Genomic DNA, 12,104 nt, shown 5'->3' with positions numbered 1-12,104 from the left:
GACAATTAGAAGAGAGATTTGAGATTAACCCAAGTGGAAGAAAGGTTTGAAATCATGAGATTGCTAGGGAGAGTGTGAATAAAGGTAACCAAAGAAATATCCAACTTGAGGGGCACTATGGCCTTGTTGATGGGAAAACGGTATTTTCAGAAGACCTTGGTTCTTGCATTCTAGCATGGAAGAATCCAAACAGAACACGTGGGTGTAAAAGTTCATTAAAAGTTAGGGAAAGGGAAATACAAAGGGAGCAAGGTAGAGTCCACTGGCAGAGAGCATGCTTTTCTTTTTTAGATACTTTTAAAACCTACACTAACCCATGGGGAGGGAAGACCCAGGAGATTCCCACCCAGTAATGAATGAGTGGGGAGGAGCATGGGCGGTTCCCAGCCGAGTGAGGGTGGTCTGGGCCATCCCCGGTTTGGGCCATCCCTGGGCAACCTACGTAAGCCCCAGACTTTTCCTCCTTCTAGCCTGCCTCATTCTGGATGTGTTCTAAAATCCATGCATCAAAATTTAATCACCAGTGTGATGATACTAAGAGCTGGGGCCTTTAGGAAGTGATTAATTAGGTCATGCCCTCATGAATGGGATTAATGAATTCTGAAAGAATTGTGAGGGAGTGCTTCACCACTTTTGCTTTTCTGTTCTGTCCACCATATGAGAACACAGCTTTCAACCCCTCGGAAGGCAGCAAGGTGCCACTGTGGAAACACCAGACCTTCACCAGACACTAAGCCCTCTGCTGCCTTTATCTTGGACTTTCTGGCCTTCAAAAGTGTTTGAAATAAATTTTCTATTCAGAAATAAACTGGTGTAGAGTGCTTCTAAGCAGCAAGAAATGACTAAGGCAAAGGGAAAGAACTCTCTTTACTTGCCTTCCCAACTTAGCACATTTGACAGACAGTCATCAGCACTTAACTGCCTTCTATGTTGTTATGTGTACCTTATTTATTCTGAGGCACAGTTTACTTGAAAGTAAAGACCATTTCTGAATTGTCATTGCCTTACACCATGCATTCTTATAAAATACCCAAGACAACTAAGGCTCAGTAAATACTTTGCCCAGTGTATTAGTGAAATGGTGAAAATGTCATATCTTAAACGCACATTTTCTGAACCCCTAATAGGTGCCAAACACTGCACTATGTACAAATGTTTATTCTGAGTATATCTTTTTACCCAACAAATTGTTTTCCCTTTGTTCATTAGCTGACATTTGTTGAATGTCTTAGGGAAGTTGAAAGTGGAATCAATGACAAGTCCCTATGTAAGGACAGACATCTTTCTTACCTTATACTGGTCTCCTGGAAATGACCCACAGTTCCCCAGATTCTGACTACTTATGGAGTAATACGTGTTCTGATAAAGGAAAGGAATGAATCTGTGTACCCGGCTCTTAACAGGGTCCTTAAGGCAATACAAAAGATTCTTTTGCGTTAAGTAATCTGAATACAAAATAATCTTTAAGGATATTGATTATAACAAGAAAGAACAAACTTACAAGGGTAATCTTTAACTGAATTATAGTTGCTGAGCTCTTTGGAGTTAAACACACACATGAGTCCTGGCTCTGTCACTTGCAGATGGTGTTGTTCTGGGTTTCTCCCTGTGTTACGGGATAAAAGCACTGCCTCCCAATATGATCAAGTTGCAAGCACTCAAATGACATCTGAGGCTATTACGCACATCAGGCTTTCTGCCTTTCCTTTTCTAGGTTACATCTTTATTATAATTTCAACATACCTCTGAATATATTTCCACCTGTCTCTCCAATGCCTAAATTAAGCATAGTAAAGTCAAACACCTGCACAATCGTTTCCCCCAATTTTTGTTGAAATTTTACGTGAGTATCTTCTTAGTGATTAAACACCTAACGTGGCTGCCTCAGGCATTATATTGCAGTCATCAGTTCTGCCAAAGTGGGGCACACTCCCGAACACGTGCTGCGATGGAAGACAGACGGAGTGGAATTGTAAGTCAAGAAGGTAAGGACAGGTGCACACAAAGCCATCGGCCGCCCTGCCCTGCCCTGCCCAGGATGTCCAAGCAGAGTGCTAAAGACCAGTACTAGTTCCCTTTGGGCCATCATGGAAATTATCCAAACAAAACTGGAATGTCTGCCAACTATATCTCACACTAAGGTTCTGGTATATAAAACTAAAGGATTAAAACTGTAGCTTGTACCTCAGAAAAATCGAGCTATTGGGTCTTATCCTCCATGTTGGGTTTTTAGTTTATCCTTATATGGGCTGTGACAGCTTAATACTATAGGTTTTTATTTACTCTACGTGGCCCAGGCTGCCCTTGCAGTTGAGACCCTTCTGTCTCAGACCCCCAAGTGCTGGGATTACAGGCATGTACCACCCCACCTGGCTTCACTTCTCACATCATTTTGTTGCCTTCATCTATTTTAAGAGTATGATTTTACTCAGTCACTCATTTAGATGAAAACTTGACCCCCTGACATGGGGTTCCAAAGAAACAAATAGAAACCTAGATTCTTTTCCGTCAAACTTCGTGGAGGTATATTCTACATACATACGTTTTTATAGTACAGTTCAGCTTTGAGAAATTTATACACCTTTGTCACCATCATCCCCAGTCAAAATATAGAACATTTTCTTTACAAGAAAACATCTCATCTCATTTCTGTGGCCTTTCTCTCCCCAACCCTCAAATCACTGATCTTTCTGTCACTGGAGGTTAATTTTACCTGTTTTAGAATTTTATTATAATTTAGAATTTCATTATATACTCTTGACTGTATATGCCCTTGTGTTTAGTTTCTTTAACCTAGTGTGTTTTGAGATTCATGCTGTTGCATATATTTGTAGTTTATTCCTTTTTATTGCTGAATAGTATTCCATCATAGTATACCAGTATTGGTTGGTCTGTGTATCTGTTGATGGGTATTTGGATTATTTCCAGTGTGAGGTTATTATGAATAAAACCAGTACAAACATTTTTGTACAAGTCTTGTGAATCTGTTTTCATTCCTCATGGTAAATGCCTAATAGAATTGTTGTCATAGGGAATGTATGTTTAATTTTATAAGAAAACAACCTTAAACGTTGTATCATTTTATATTTCCCCTACAATGGTGAGAATTCTGTTTTCTCCACACCTTCACTAACACTTAGTATTGGCAGTCTTTATTTTTAAGCCATTGTAATGAGGTGGGTATGAAGTAGTGTCCCATGGTGGGACATTTTCCTATGACTAATGTTAAACACATTTTCTCATGCTTTAAAAAAGAACTTCTTATATCTTTTGTGAAGCATCTGTTCAAGTCTTTCAAACAGTTTAAAAAGTGGGTTGCACATCATTAACTCACAAGAATTGTTTATGTTCTGACACAAATTCTTGGTGAGATGTACTCATTACAAATATTTAATTGGGTTTGCCTCATCATTTCCTTAATAATGTCTTACGATAAGGAAAAATGCTCAATGTTGATTAAAGCCAGCTTATCAATTTTTATGCATCTATATCCCACCTAAGAAATCTTTGCCCACCCCAAAGCATCCTCCTCCATCATGTGTGGATGTAGCTTCTCATGTCCAATGATGACTTCAGAGGTTTCACTGACATCACTTGACGTAGCCAGCATTAGCATTGTTGGCTCGGTGTTTCTGGACTTCGGTGAGGTAGAACATATGGCGGGGAGCACGTGGTACAACAAACCTGCTCACCTCATGGCAGCTGGGAAGCAGAGAGGGAATTAGTTTTTTAATAGAAGATGTTTCGTATTTTCATTTCTTCCTTTCCTGTCAGTTTTTATAGATTGTTTTTCAACAAATTTGCCATTTCATTTAAGCTATAAAATTTGATGCCCTAAACTTATTTGGACAACCCACTATTAATATTTTAATGTCTATATAACCCATAGTGATATTTCCATTTTAATTCCTTACATTGATGATTTGTGTTTTTTCTTGGTCCTTCTGAGAGAATATCAATTTTGTTGATTTTCTTTGGTGCTGAGGGGGCTGGGGATAAACTCAGGGCCTTGCACTTGCTTCTAAGCACTCCACCACTGAGTTACATCCCCAGCCCTGATCTTTTTCAAAGAACCAACTACTCTGTCTGACAATGGCACCCCGTTCATATGTGAAATTGATGAGGAGGCGATTAATACCATCATAAAAAGGACTTCGGAGGGCTGTTCCTCATCCTTTTCCATCCCCCTGCCAGGTGAGGACACTGTCTATCCCCTCTGGAGGATAAAGCATTCAAGGCACCATCTTGGAAGTGGAGCCCAGGCGAGGTGTGGTGGGCTTGTGTTGTATTACCTCATCTGAGCCACAGCTCTGGCTCCCACAATTACTTTCATGCCAAGTTCTAGGTTAGCATGGCTACACAAGTTGTTTTGTGTGAGATAGAAGGAGCAGCAGCCATCTTCCTTGGGAAGACGGAACAGTCTACAACACTCTCTTGCACTTCACTCATGTTGTCACTTATCACCTGCTAGGCGTGAGGCAGTAGCTGGGCCCACAGCAGCTACAGCCCACATGTGATCGTCCTTCAGCCTCTCCTGAGCCTGGGCCTCATTTGTGTTTAACTCCATGAAGAAGGGCACAAGCCTCTGATGCAGGACAGTCCCATGTCACATTCGTCTTTCCTTCCTAACGTCCTGCTCTCCCTCTTCAGATTCCAACACCAGACGGGAAAACACTTCATGTGCACCAAATAAGGACTATCAGAGTTGCTGCTGTCAAGGCCTCACTTCTCTAACACTGAGAAAGGTTTCAGAGGTCAGAACCTTAAGAAATTGGCCCTGTGTTATGTATGGTTAGTTTTCTGACAGGAAGGCCAGGCATGGTGGTACATGCCTATAATCTCTGCTATTTTGGAGATGGAGATAAGAAGCTCATAGTTCGAGACCAGCCCAAGCAAGGTTTAGTGAGACCCCGTCACAAAAACAAGCCAGGTGGAGCGGTACACACCTGTGGTCCCAGCTATTTGGAAAACAGAGGTAGGAGGATCTCAGTTCAAGGTCAGCCTGGGAAAAGTTAGCATGAGACCTTATCTGAAAAATACTCTAAGAGCAAAAGGACTGGAAATATGGCTTAAGACCAGGACCAGAGTTCAAGCCTCAGTGCCACAAAAATAAATCAAGAAATAAAAATATAGTCATGAATAACCTTTTCTCCAATATTAAAGAAGATATCAGAGGTCTATGATATGCATGGCCAAGCAGTTAAAGATCACGATAGATACCTGTAATCAGTGCCTGCAGAAGGAAGGGCTTTGGAGGAGCAAATACTTGCTGCATAGAACACCTTAGTGGAAATTAGGAACATGACAGAGTTAGTTGATTGCTTCTAAGTGTGTTGAGGAACTTGGGCAAAAAAACAAAAACAAAAAAATGAACCCATCACTTGAAATTCCCAGTTCAGAGTCCAATTAAGAAACACCAAAGCTTCTAAGACTTCCCTAAAATAAACCCTTAGCTTCTATAGTTATATGACAAAGCTTTCAGAAATCGATCTGAAGTTAAATTGTGCAGATGGGCAATGAATTCCCAATGTTTCTGACTTTTGTATATGGAAGCTGTGGAATTCATTGGGAAGGACTGGGACTCTCAAATGGATAAGTCTATAGGTCAATTTCTACGAAACTGGCAACCTTGAAACCTACATTGCCAATAGCAGAGAAAATGACATAGTGGTAGACACAGTGTTTTGAAGCAGCACTGTTTAGCAAAAGGAGGCATGGCATGAAACACGTTACACTGGTTCTGAGCATATGTGTGGGATCACAGCACTGAGAATCACCACCAGGGTTAAACGCCTGTTTTGTGTAATACATTGTAAGGACCCTTTCATGGTCATTTAGTCCTTTCCACAAAAAATTTAAAGGGACAAAAATCCATGCTTTATAGATGAGTAAACTTGAGACTGGTGAGTTTAAGGCAATTTGCCCAAAAATCACAGGGCAAGTTTCTGGCAAAGTGAGGATTTGGACTTGGGACTTAAACTCAGGTCTGCCCCATTTCACACCCTGTGGTTGTCCGCTAGGACTCGCTGCTTGGTTGGAAAGATGACATTTGCAAGGCATCTACATCAATGACTGCATCAGCCCTGATAGTGGTCATCACAGTTATTACTCTAAATCTAATCACCAAAGTCTTTTCAGTTTTTTTTTTATATAAACCACTTCAGGGATGTGGGTCTTCAAACTCGTCACCTCTCTAGGTTAAAGGCCCTGTGGAGGTGAATGACTAACGTCTTAACTCCTCTTTAAGAACCTTTTATGGAATCACAGGATGGTAGACCTACCTAGGACGTTAGTGATTATGAGATCAACTTTTCATTCGTAGAAGAAGCAAGTCAAAAGAGATAAGGGTCAGTACTCAATATTACAGGCTGAGTTCATAAACTAGAGTGGTCACTCTGTCATGAAGGTCAAGAGAAGGACAAAATGTCACTAAATCAAGGGTTCAAACTCCCTCTAAAGCAACTATACTAGATATCAGGGCAACTCCAACTGTAAAGAGTTTTTTGGTACTGGAGATTGAACCCAGGGCCTTAAGCTTGCTAGGCAAGTGCTCTACAACTTGAGCCACGCCCAGTCCTCTTGCTCTTAATCTGTTTTCCAGATAGTGTCCCACATTTTTGCCTGGACTAGCACTGCACTGAGATCCTCCTACTTCTGCCTGCTTGTAGCTGGAATTACAGGCATGCCCCCATCCCACTACATACTTTTTTGCACTGTGGGAGTTGTGGGAAAAGCAATCGTCTGATGAGTGTAAACTCACTTTCTGGGTGGTCCTGGATAATCCTCCTAAGAGTCTATTGTTCCTAATACCGCCCTACAGGAAATTAAGGAATTTACTGACTTCTTGGTCAGGAGCTGACTGGGAAAGTCCACTCCTGTGAGTGTGCCAAGCATCTAGCTGCTTGAACAGTATTGAGACATTAAGTGTTCGTTGATAAAGATCCACATTGTGCCCAACTATAGGACTCGGGGAAGGCTAAGAATGAAAACTGTCTGTAGTGTAGCTGTGTTTCCTCCCTTCTTCCTGCCGTCCTCTTTCTCCATCACTCAGTCCTAAAGCCATGAGGTGGGAGGGTCAAACAAGAAAGACATCCATCTGTGTTAGTGACAGCCCAGTGTGGGACCTGGAGATCCATAGCCTGAGGAGGGCTTTGTATTTCCACACCGTTTGTGGTCGGCTGATGCAGTCTCTGATCACAAGATTCTCAGATTCTCTGTGTCTCACGTGGAAGCATCCAGGCAGGACATGTGGGTGTAGTAAGGGAGGTAATGGTGTCTATTAAAGGTAAAGGAAGTTACAAAAGGCCACAGTGGGGCTAGGCAAAAGCCAGACGCAGAGATAGCAGCTTCCTCTTTCCAGGTGCTTTAAAAACCTATGGGAAAACAAGGACCTGGTGATTTCCCTTCACCAATAAACAATGAGTGGAGGGGGGCATGGGTGGTCTGTGGGCTGAGGTGGGGGTGGTTTGAGTTCTTCCTGGCCATGGTGTGAATAACCTACATACATTTGCAATTGAAAACAAGGTTCAGAGAAAAAAATTCAACCTGAAATATAATATTAAGTCATAGCCCTTTTAAGAGTCCCAAATTTTTCCTATCTCAGCCTGCCTCATGTTTAGTATGCATAGTATATTTCAAGATAAATAAAGGTCCATAGTGTGCATTTAACTGATCTTAGAAAAACAAGGCAGAACTCATGGTTTGCTGCTTTCACTATGGTAGCTGAGGAAGCCATTTTTGGGGAAGTCACATCTGAGCAGACACCTGAGAGAAGAGAAAGTGCAGGTCCCTGGGGATCAGAGAAATCCATCCAGGGAAGGTCTTTGACATGTCTGAGAAAGAACAAGGAGCCTTCCATGATCTCATCCTGATTGCAGGTGGAAAGATACAGACCTAGGAGGCAGTTTGTAAGGATGAAGGTGAGGAAGGTAAGGGAGGCCCGAGGAACAAGGTGTGTTCAGGTTGTGGGATATAGGTAAAGGATTTGTGAGTGAGGGGAGAGAGAATCTGAGTATGTTTGAAGCCAGCAATGTGGTGGGGGTCAGGGGTGCTATCTGAGAGGTAGAGAAATCTCCAACTTCTGTCTTATTGGTAGTTAGAACGCCTGGTCTTCTTGTGGTCACTGTGTAACCATGGGCTGCTCACTTACCTTTCCAGGTCTTTGTCCCCCACTTGTCAAAGGAAGAGCCAAGTTTTCTGTCTCTTCTCATGAGATGATGGTAGTCCCTATGAGACATTAAGCACATGAATGAATAACTACTGAGAACTACTCATGACACAGTACAGTTACAGTCATTTTGAAAGGCTAGACTAAAAGTAAACACAGATTCTTAGGGAATGTTCAGTTACAAACTCTGAAATTGCATTCTTCCCATTGAGTATTTTCTCCCTGTTTGTTTTGGTTTGGGTATTTTTCCTGGCTGAGGCAGAGCAGTTTCTAGAATCAGACTGTAGGTGGAGTACTTATACTTTTTCCTCTGTCCTAGCCATAAAAGCAAGAGTGTCCACATTTCATGTCTAGACAGAGGACGTGTATGGAATCATAAAATCTTTAGACTGGAGGGATCCAGAAAGGTCATCTACTCCCTTTCTTGTCTTTAGAAAACTGTTCTCCTAAATCAGCCTGGTTGTAGGGCCCCTGCCGACTTCCTTTCAACTGTCTTTAAATGTCCATTGTTCCATGCCTGGCCATTGATTTTAGGCTCTGCGACAACCACCCCCATTCCAAACAAATTCCAAATAAAATCCAGTGTGTGTGTATGTACCCATTCCTTCCCTATGGAATGAAATATCACTCTTGGAACTGCAGGATGACAGGTAGCTCGCTCCATTCTGATAGTGTAGTAAAGGTTTTCTTTGATTTCTTTTGTTTACCTGAGATTATAATTTCTCAATATTTTAGGTCCACACACAGAGTGGGGAAACACCAAGCAAACATCTCTCCAAGGGCAAGATTAAGGATTAATAGGGCAAGATTTAGAGAGATATAGCATCTCTTGTAACCTCAGCACTTGGGAGACTGAGGCAGAAGGATTTTGAGTGACAGACCAGACTGGACTACATAGTGAGTTCCAAGATAGCCTGGGTTATAGCAAGACTCTGTCTCAAACAAAACAAAACAAACAAACAAGCAAAAAATAAAAAAAACAAGCAATGAAAGAGTCATAGCATCTCAGAAGCCCCTGGAAGACCCATTCCCCATTCCTGTGTCTCACCCACAAGGAGGCAGAAAGACTATTCTCAATGATCTCAAACTAATATGTTCCTGAAAGTTTTTCTTTGAAGCTAAATGTCTGCATTTCTAATCTTGATTTACCACTAGAAAAAAATTTGTTTTCAGTGCTGAAAGTAGAACGCAGGGCCTACTAAGCTATGTCCCCAATTTCCTACTTGGTTTTTTTTTCTTTTGGAAAAACCTGTTAGGAAAAATGCCACTCCCAAAGAAAGCACACAAGAAAAGTCTCATGTCTAAGAGCAAGGTTTAATGGCAGACCCAAACTGCCAGGCTGGCTGGGGAAAGATGGTGCAACCTAGACTCTGGACTAGGCATGGCTTTTATAGAAGAGGGAGGTTAGGAAGTTAGCACATGTGTGGGAATCTCTGGTAGGGGTAGAGCTTGTCTTGGAGCAGGGGAATTTCTGTTTAAGGGTGGGGCTGTCATTGGGAGGTGGCTCCATTTCTCAAGAGAGGCCTGAGGATTAAATGGCCACCGATTCACAAAATGGTGACATTATTACTCTATCATTCCCCCATTTTTTTTTTTTTTAATAATGATGAGGGTAGGGACTGAGGATTGGGAATTGAGCTGAAATATTGGCCTTTTAGCTGCTTCCTGCTGGCAGGGGGTGTTGTATGGGGCAAGATCCTCAGGCTCCTGTGGCATCCTGGTGGGGGCCCTCATAGCAGTCCTCTGGACAGTTTTGGAGAGGTTTCTATCCCTGAAGGTACAACTGGTTAAGCTTTTGATTAGCAACAGCAGACATGTACTGTTTTTATGATACAAGGGAGTAACTTTAAGAATAGGAGAGCAAGGAACATAGGCATTAGGATGGGCATTAGTCAGGAGAACCACTGTGAAATGTTTGTTCCCTAGAGGATTCCAAGAGTCTTCCAACTCCCTTCTCCATTTTTCTAACTGTTCCTTGAGGGGTGCTGCCACTGGGGGATCCCATTGAGCTTGACAGCAGTGGGTGTTGTGAGACTGACCAGATGAGGGCCAGTCCACAGAAGTCCCAATGGAGAGGGTTGAAGATCCTTTAGGAGAACAAGATCCCCTGGTTTAGCAGAAATTATTATGGGGTTGGACAGGATCTGGTCTGCATGCTCTCTGAGAAGTTCCCGGAAGAGGTTAAGATAAGGTAGATAGTCAGCCAGAGGAGCAGGGTCCTTGGGGGCAAGTTTCCTAAGAGAAATGGGCAGCCATACATTATTTCAAAGGGGCTCAAGAAGGAAGGGCTTTGGGGGTGGTCCAGTGTGGTGGGTTTTTCTCATTGGCCATGGATTTGTGGGCTTTCTCAGATGAACTGGTTTGTTTTGCACCTTTATTGGGGGAAGGGAAACAGTGTTGAGAGCATTTATTATTTAAGACCCAAATAGAAATATTAGAAGGAGCATAAAAAGGTGTCTGCTAAAGGCTGCATATCTAGGGATCCAGATTCTGCAAAATCCTGTAACTCCCAAGAAAGCTCTAAGCTGCTTTATGGTATGGGGGAGAGGGAAACGGAAGATTGGGTTGATTCACTCATGACTCAGGGAGTGAGTCTGTCCCTTTAAGAATACACCTAGGTAGATGACCTGTGGGAGGCAGGGGCTGACTGTCAGGATTTAGGTTAAATGTAACACTTTTGGATAAAAGAGAACTTTAGCTCATTATTTTATATAAATTTACATTTTTAACTTTGTAAATATTTGTACCATATCTAGATAAAGTATAGACACAACACCGTTACAAGGTTGATTTAAGACACATGAGCAAATATGTAAATGAACTCTGATTTAGTAGCACTTAAAGCTTGACAAGATCAGCAGCAAACACAAATAATGTCTTTGATAAAATCTTTCTTTGGAACAGTTTTTGTAGATGTTACTCAGAGTAGAACAATATTAAGATAACCTTGTTATTTTATAGATGTAGATAATTTGATTTTAGTTGACATGACCCTAAAATCTTTTAGGCAACTCCTAGTCAATTTTAACTTTATCACACACTGAAGCTTTTTAGTATAAACTTTTAAAACTTACTTAGACCTTCATACAACATACTAAACCATTTGATGGCTTGTCCTTATCCCTTCTATTTGAAACAATCTTTAGGACAAACTCTTCTTTACAAAATCCTCTCTCATCCAAAAAAAAAATTCCTTTTTCTTTTAACTTCTTAAGAAATACATTCAATACCTATCTATATCCTTTCCAGTTGTTTACTTTGTAACTTGTATTTTAAAATTAACTTTTATAAGAATTTTAAATTTATTATTGGGGCTGGAGCAACTAATTAGTAGCCCTTGGTTTTTTTTTAAGGAATTTATGATAGGCATAAGGCCTCATGTCCTTCAGGCTTGAGGGGATATTGTTTTTGGGTGTGGAAAGTGTGAGGGATTTTTGAGCTTTATTTGAATAGGGAGGGCTGTCCTGGCTCGCCCTACACTCATCTCATCGGTCCACACTATGGAATCTATTTGTTCCTGAAGGAGGGGGCAGTAGAAATAGCTGTCTAGAGGGAGGAGAATTTGAGCTTTTAGTTGAGATAGTAAATCTCATCCCAGCAGAGTCACTGGAGTTTCAGGAACTATGAGGAAAGAATGACAGAAGAGGAGGTCTCCCCAAGAGCAGGCCAGAGGCTGGGTAAACTAGTGCTCTAGGGGCTAGCCAGATTTGCCCCAAATGATAACTTTTGTCATTGGACCGGGGACCAGGAGAGAAAGGTAAGACAGAGAAATGCACTCTACTGTCCAGCAGGAAGATGACCTTTTGTTTTTCTGGCATTATGGCTACCCCAAGGCTCCTCAACATTGATGCCAAGAAGTAGAGCGTGGACAGGAGGCCAGGACCCATCAATCCATAGGAGGTGGCACCTCGCCTTCCATCTGGAGATGGGGGCACTT

The 12,104-nt window shown here is 41.8% G+C and overlaps 1 long non-coding RNA gene across 1 annotated transcript in view; it reads right to left on the bottom strand.

Annotated features, from left to right (window-relative positions):
- Window positions 1-1,209: 1,209 nt before the first annotated feature.
- The window catches only part of LOC141420887 (uncharacterized), a 57,928-nt gene continuing 47,033 nt past the window's right edge, over window positions 1,210-12,104 (bottom strand). Inside the window, exons 2-3 of the long non-coding RNA XR_012445592.1 lie at window positions 8,150-8,226; window positions 1,210-3,702 (exon numbers count right to left, since the gene is read on the bottom strand). This is a non-coding gene — a long non-coding RNA (uncharacterized lncRNA). The remainder of the gene's footprint in view (window positions 3,703-8,149; window positions 8,227-12,104) is intronic.

Source organism: Castor canadensis, chromosome 2 (assembly GCF_047511655.1).
Source record: "Castor canadensis chromosome 2, mCasCan1.hap1v2, whole genome shotgun sequence".
NCBI lineage: Eukaryota > Metazoa > Chordata > Mammalia > Rodentia > Castoridae > Castor > Castor canadensis.
This window is presented reverse-complemented; position numbering and strand designations above follow the sequence as displayed.